We start from the raw sequence: 7,878 nt of genomic DNA, 5'->3' as shown, positions 1-7,878 counted from the left end.
CAATAAAGTACACTGTGTCCTGAGAATACTGTAGACATTCTATTGAACTTTTCATCAACATTTTAAAGTTTCAGAATGATGGGTAAGAATATAAATGTAGACTTTCCAGGACCTTCTCTTCGTGGGAAAAATAAACTTCAAAAAGATTTTTTTCTCTGTCTGTCTGTCTGTCTGTCTGTCTGTCTGTCTGTCTGTCTGTCTGTCTCTCTATCTAGATATTCTCTTTCTCCCCTTCTTTCTCTGCCTTTGAATCAATGCTTCAGATACCCATACAGTAACTGGATGACAGTCACAGTAAAGTCACACACTTTTAATGACATATCTGATGCCTATAGGCCTCAAGGATGTTGATGTCTTGATCCTGGGCTGGATATCTCACAGTCGATCACCCTCAAACTTTATGCTAACGAGTAACGACCCCCTATGGCATAGGGGGTTGTTACTCGTAAAGTTAAGCATAAGTCAAGCATAAAGTTTGAGAAAGTTTGAGTTTGTTTCCATAGGGCCTATGGAAACACAGAGGGTCTGTGATGCTGATATGACAAATCTGAGGATGTAAAAAACAAAACAAAAAAACAAACAGGCTGTGACCGTCCTCACAAGGAAAACAACAACATTGGATACATTTTCAAGCGGGCTAAAATGACCGATGTACACGAATGTGACCTCAGGGCTGAGAATTTATTTTATGATTTAATTTACTATATTCATTACGATTCTTTATATAACAGGAGTGTGGTGCTGCCGGAGCAAATCCGCCACTTTTTTTCTCCAAGTGAGAAATTGGATGCACCCAGTATAGGTGCAGTTCGCATAATACGGTTGAAATTAAACACATTTGATTCAGTTTTGTCATTTTAAATACATTATTATCAGGCTATTGTTTTTATATGTTTATTTATTTTCACATAACCTCTGGTGGAGCGGCATGTCCACCCGGCAGCAAGAGTGAATTTTATACCCTTAAATAATATTAAGGATTACAAAGCAGTTTGCAGACTCTTGATCTGACATCTTCTCCATATCTGCTCAAAACATGGCTCTGATCTGCATTCCATAACTAAACATTATGGATATGATTAGGATACTAAAGATAAGGTAATGATGTTAAACTGAACATGATGCTGTGATATTGTCCAACATCCCTTTTATTTTATTCTATTTACTTGTTGCAGCCTCTTTTACACACAATCCAAATCTCATAAACTTAGAGATCATCTGTGCTCCTTATTGCTACAGTATATATTTAATGAGGCAAATCAAAACGAGGGATAATTGCTTTTACCTGGATTTAGCTCCTGAGATTAAGTTCCCTTAATATTTTGCACATGTATCTGCAGTAACATACGATACCATTATTTCAGATGAGCCTTTCAATGAGAACTATAAGGTCCTGTTTAGTAGCTCAACGGGTAGATCATGGCACTTACACATCCAGGAACAGGAATTTGTTTCAAACCGGGGTCATCATACTAAAAATATAATGTATGGAAGTTTCCATGCTGTAATTTTATGTCACAAAACAATATTCCAATGCTGCAGAATATAACTGAGAGTTCGAGGACACTAGACCTGGATTACTAAGTCTAGTGGTATAGGGAAGATCTCTTGACCTTGGTCTTGGATCAGCCTTCAGAAAATTTGCTCTATATACCCATAATGTATTTGCGGGTCAAGGATTAGCTTTGTCTCCACAACATAAAGATGTCACCGTCACAATGACGCTGTGACCCACAGCAGTATTCATTCTGTTATATTAGCAATGCTAAAATGTTAAGATGTCGGAGGAAATCCCAGCAAAGCTGGAATAGTGAAGATTCAACTAGAAAAGAGAAACTCAAATATGCTCGGGCTGAAACTGAGAAGAACTCTATTTCCTATCAGACAGACAGACAGACAGACAGACAGACAGACAGACAGTCAGACAGTCAGTCAGTCAGACAGGCAGACAGACAGACAGACAGACAGACAGACAGACAGACAGACAGACAGACAGACAGACAGACAGACAAAACAATCGGCACCGAAAACATCCTCCTTGGCGGAGGTAAATATCACCCAGGCAGGTCTGACCTGGCCAGTTGCTTGCCTTATTAACACATTTAGAAGCCAAGCAAACAGATATGTTTTTGTCTCTGTGGCTCAGCTGTGGCATAATGTTTCTCATATCCTGCTTGTAAAAAAATTGGAAGAGTGGAAAGGAGGGGGGGGGGGGTTGCAGGGGAGTGGAGAGGAGAGTGAGGAGCATTGAACAAGGATAGAGGAAGAAAAAGAGAAGGAGGTAAGGAGACAGAAAGGGAGAGATGGAAGGACTCATCTCAATTATCTCTGATCATCTCTGATTATAGCTGTGTGCACCAAGAGAGCTCTCCAATCTCTCACATTCACTCCCAGCACAATTAACAACATCCCCCACCGTTCTTATACGAACCCCTGCTTCTGATTTGATAGATTGTGTTATGATTTAGATTGATAGTTTGATTAAATGACTCGGACCATTCTCCATCCATAGACATCCACTAAACTGGGAGGGAGGTGGAGGCAAACGGGGAAGCGAGAGGATGAGTTGAAACACTGTTTTGAGATACAAATAGGACTTTAATCATTCTCTCTCTCTCAACATGGGTTCTACTGAAATAAACCCAAGTTTGTACAATCAGGGCACACACAAGACTGAATCATATCCAAATCAATTTGCTATCATTTCCTTGTCTTAATATTCCTTTCTCATGCCCATGCTGAAATTAAACAGCCTCCAAGTTTTGAATTGATTTGAGATGAATCGATGAATTGAGTTTAGATGTTCTAGTCTAATAAATTAACTTGCCTCTACCATGCGATCGATTTAATTGTGTCACTTTGGGAGGAGGGACTGCTTCCTCTGTAATAGCGTGTTGATTGCCATAGCTTCACTTCCTTTGAAGATGCCAAAGATTGTGCGAATACAGATGAACAGCACCCCATAATCACCATACATCTTGATGTGTATAGCTTTCATTCTCCCTCAAACTGTCATGTGAATAATTAGGAAAGCAGGATCTTCTTCAAGTGGCGACTACTCACTCCAGCAGTATAGTCTGGGTCTACACTAAGCAGACAGTTCAGACATAAATCCACAAAGATCATTCCACAATTTCACATCACATTGGGAACAAATGACACAGGGGGCATTTTTAACTTGCATCGGTTTGGAAACCTCTACCCAGGAGAGAAAGTAAACAAATGTATCATTTCACAGATTTCCCACTGAAAAACCAATCAGAAACAAATTGGTCCCCAGAATTCAGAGGCGCACAGGTTCCCATTTTAAGGCTTATATTTGACCTACAGCTGTAGCTACTGGAATCCAGGCAGTCTGTTTCTGAAGCCATAGTCTATCATCACAGTCTGCAACTCCTTTACTACCCTCCTTGTTGTTCCTTGTAAGGGAATAAATTGACAACAATATAGTGAATTCCTGCATACGTGCCATTTCAGCACCAGTAACAAAAGGCTATTGTTAATATTTGCAGTGACTTGCACACTTTTGTTTTACTCATCCTGCTTTACTGTATTCAACAGTCCAGTTCAGTGCTACAAACCCAATGCAAGAAATAACTTTCAAAAATAATGAGAGTTAAAGGAACTTTGCGCTATACTTCAAAACCATGCAATGGGAATGCTTGAATAAGGTGTGATGAAGGCCTCTTTTAACTATCTGTTTTCCTCAGGTAGGCAGCAAGGAGGTATCTCTTTATATAATATAAAGAGTCTCTGTGTGTGCCTAGTGAGCAGGCAGAGCCAGGTAAGCTGCTGTGAAGACTGAAGAGATAACTAATCATCTCTCTGAGTCCATTTTGTGTGAGTGTCCTTCTTACTGTCGAGCTGAGCACACAGCGCTCAGGACCTGGACCAGGGCTAAGCGGCAAGCGTAAGCCAGCGGTAATCACACTCTCCATTAAGAGACTTCATGCCTGCCTAGGTGTGAGAAGCTTTCAATAATGTAGCCACGCCATTGTGATTCAGCTAATTAAGAGTCCCAAGTATGGAAGCATATCACATGCATAATTCAAATGGAAATGTAATATGTAAAATGGCCATGGATCCTACATTTGAATATAAATTTGCCACTTGTGTTTTGGCTCAAAATAAAAATTCAGTCATGTTGTTTGCATTTGACATTTCCTATAATAGTATTGACATTTCATTTAAACAGATATTTGCATGCTGTATTTATAGCTTTATTCAAATGATGATGCAAATTGGACAATTAAAATGTATTTCCCGAACTGCATAGATATGTTTCATGTGATTATGCAATAATGGTCTGAAAATGATAATTGATGTCATTTATTTATGGTTGTGCACTCTCTAATAGGGCATTTTCCATCTCATTAACAAAGATAATATGTTGTAAAGGTGGCAAAATGCAAATGGTTATCGAAATGTAAAAAGTGAAACAGTGCCTCCTGTCTTTGCCATTTAAGACACTCGGGGTGGGGTGGGGGGGAGTGGGGGGTTCGGGCACTCATTAATTTAGAGAGCTATATTTCACTTGCCCAAGACTCTGACATTTTGAAAGGTCTAAGGGTACATTATTAATGTACAAACTGTATGGTGGTGCGTCCCTAACCAGGCGGAAACACCATATTTGTAAAACTGAAATAATTTTGAGCACAGGGGCGGGGCTTGGAGCATCTTTTATCTGGGTGAAAGGTGAATTTTGTAGGTGAAAGAACCTGCTTGTTAAAAGATGTTTCATACTAATTGATAATTTCTAGCACAGCGTCCACCTGTCTTAGATTATGAGGTTAGCAGTATGGAGGCTTTTTTTTCCTGTATTTTTTTTACGTTTGAAAGTTGCTCACCGCGAAACTCCACAAATGTTTTGTGGACTTAAAGAAACGTCACCAGCTAGGCCTTATAGGCCTATAGCTCCTGACCAGAGCTACATGTATATAGGCCTATTGCAACAACAAACACGAGGTAGAACCCAGAGACCAGAGGGGCGCTGTGGAGCGCTGCGATGGCTGGGCGGCGGGCGCACCGGCACAAACGCAGAAGAAGCGGCTGCCATCTTTCCATCTTCGGAAAAAAGAAAAGAAAATCACCGGCACAGGATTGGTAAGTTAGAGAAATGGTCCCACCACGCTTCAGCTGTAAAGGCAGGTCCGGTGCATCACAGAAGAAGGACGCAGATCAATGAAGAAAGGAGAATCTGGAGCAGCTCGGACTAATAAGTGCCTTCATTTAGGTGCAAAAGTTACAGACAATGTTTCAACGCCAAGCGCGTCTTCATCAGGTCATGACCTTTTTCATCTCAGTGGCAAGTTGAAGCGTTTCAACTTGGCGTTGATACGTTGTCTGTAACTTTTGCACCTAAATAAAGGCACCTATTAGTCCGAGGTGCTCCGGATTCTCCTTTCTTCAGGTTTTATTCATTATTAGCAGCATCGAGCTTTGAAACCCCAGCAGACCTGATCAATGAACCCTTCTGCTTTGGTGAGAGCCGTTGAAATGTCTCTGTGACACATTGAAAGACGAGCGTATTAACATTTTCCGCTGCTTGGGACTTTTCTTCGCTCCACTCGTTACGTTCAAATAAGGGACTGTGGAGGGGAACTGCTTATCAAGCGGTGATGACACAGTTCCGTGATGCCTGAATTATAGGGTCCTGCATGGGGAGCTCCTTAAGCTGGGAGTGGGCTGGCTCGCTGTCAGAGCTTTCCTCCACTGCCTATCTAATCAGAAGCCTGGCACTATACTCCTCAGCAACAAGGAAAAGGGATCCGGAAAGAGGCAGCTGAAAACATACGTACAAGAAACATAAAGTGACACTATTAGATATTTCATATGAAAAGACGTTATTTTGTTTTTGTCATACCTGACATATGAAATATCTAATACTGTAAACTAAGTCAGACGTCATGAACCTTTTTGGATTATAAAGTGACACTTTATGAAACGATGATGTACAGTGAGTTGTCAGTCACGTCTCTAAACTAGCAAACAATTATTCATGAATTCAGATGCGTGACTGTTCCACTGGCAGATATATGCCATAACGGCAACATGATAATAAATAACATACACAGCAAAATAAAAGAGCAATAGCATCCAATCGCATACAGCCACACCTGATAATGATAACGATGCAGGAGCTATTAGGATAGAGACACAGTGCCAACCTTGCTCTCAGACATGATTGGTGCTAGTCCAGTACGGTATGGGAAGGTCTCCCATGGGATTTTATTATGAGAATATATGTCACACAGACAGGACTATGGGTGATCCATATATAGCAGAGAGAATAGCCTACATACATATACATGGATCAGTACCAGTGAGACAACATCCACCAGGGTCTAGGAAGATTACGAATGAATACTGGTATATGACATGAATATTTCAGATAAGCAGTGCAGTCCCAGTAGGGGCATCTGTTCAGTATTTGCTTGGCTGTGTTGAAATATGTCATTTTGTTTTCTTTGTCATCAGCAAACCTGTATTTTGCTTTTCCGCAGAGACCATCAACCTTGCTCTGGTAGTATTTGCCACGGGGCTTGTTGTAGAGGCTAATAGCATTCTAATGTCCTATGAGATGGTGCAAGTCCATTAAGTTGTGTCACCACCAACTACATCGCATCAGCCAGATGCCGCCTGAAGGGGCGCAGTCAAAGTGACAAAACACCCTCTTCTGATTGTGTTGTTCTGTCACGACGAGAAAAGAGCAAATGAAGAGGGAGGATTTGAGTTGTAACAGGGAATTAGTGATGAGAGCCAATCAGCATCGGCTCCAGTCAAATCCAAATCCACTCAGAAGAACGGCGAAAGCGTCTTTTCCTGTTCAATTGTTGTTATTGGGTCTATTTCTGAGTGCAATAACTGCACTTACGGCTGTGTAACTCTGCCAACATTAACGTTCGGGAGCCGCTATTACTGTTTTGCCAGCGGCATCTCTGATTGGCCGGTTAAGTTGTCAACTATGAGGCAGGTCCCTGATTGGCCTGTGGACTTTGTAAATTCTGAATATTGCTGGTGGCGGGCTGGAGGCCAGATGGATCCGCACAACGAGACAGAATGTGGGTCCATGTGATCAGGAGGGTTTACCAGGTTAACTCACACCTGGAAGCTGAACATAGTAGTTTGCCACCGAACAGCTCCACTGCAGCAGTTGGGCGTTCAGTGTCTCGATCAGATACTGGCTGTATCTATGTACACACAGTGAACAGTGATATTCATGTGGCACTTTGCAGTGTCTCATAATTTCATTTATTGGACATCTTTTGTATTTTTTGTTAAACATACATTTCATTACTCAGTCAACTAGAGGAGCAGTGTAGCATGCATGTAGCATATTTTCATTGCAGGCATATAATCACAGTTAATTTGTTAAGAAAAAAGCACGTATGTATTGTACAGCAAATAATAATGATAATAACAATAACAATATGTACATAATTCAATTTATAAAATTGTAAATATGTGCTATTGGCATACGATTAAAAGCTCTCCCATCAGTTTTAATACTGCAAATGAATAGCCTACTGACTTTGTTGATATCTAGACGAATTGCATCATCAAAAAACACAAGATACACACAATAAACAGCGGTTAGCTGTTGTGTTCTGAAACGCAACTCGCTGGATGTGTCTGTCCTATACACAGATGGCTCCTTACGTGACAAGCACAATGATTTCAGAGAACAATATTACAATTTTCTTTTCTCCAACAGGTCATTGTTACAGACATTATTTCAGGAGAACATCATGACTCCACAAATAATTCACAAAGAGCCAGTATGCCTATCGATAAGACACTGTCAGTTTTCCACTCAGTCGGTTCCTTGTCTTTAAGAAGCACATTGCAGTTCCCTCTTTTTTCTTTTTCCATAACAGG

Source organism: Poromitra crassiceps (genome assembly GCF_964638095.1).
Source record: "Poromitra crassiceps genome assembly, chromosome: 5".
Classification (NCBI taxonomy): Eukaryota; Metazoa; Chordata; class Actinopteri; order Beryciformes; family Melamphaidae; genus Poromitra; species Poromitra crassiceps.
Note: the sequence above shows the minus strand (reverse complement) of the source record.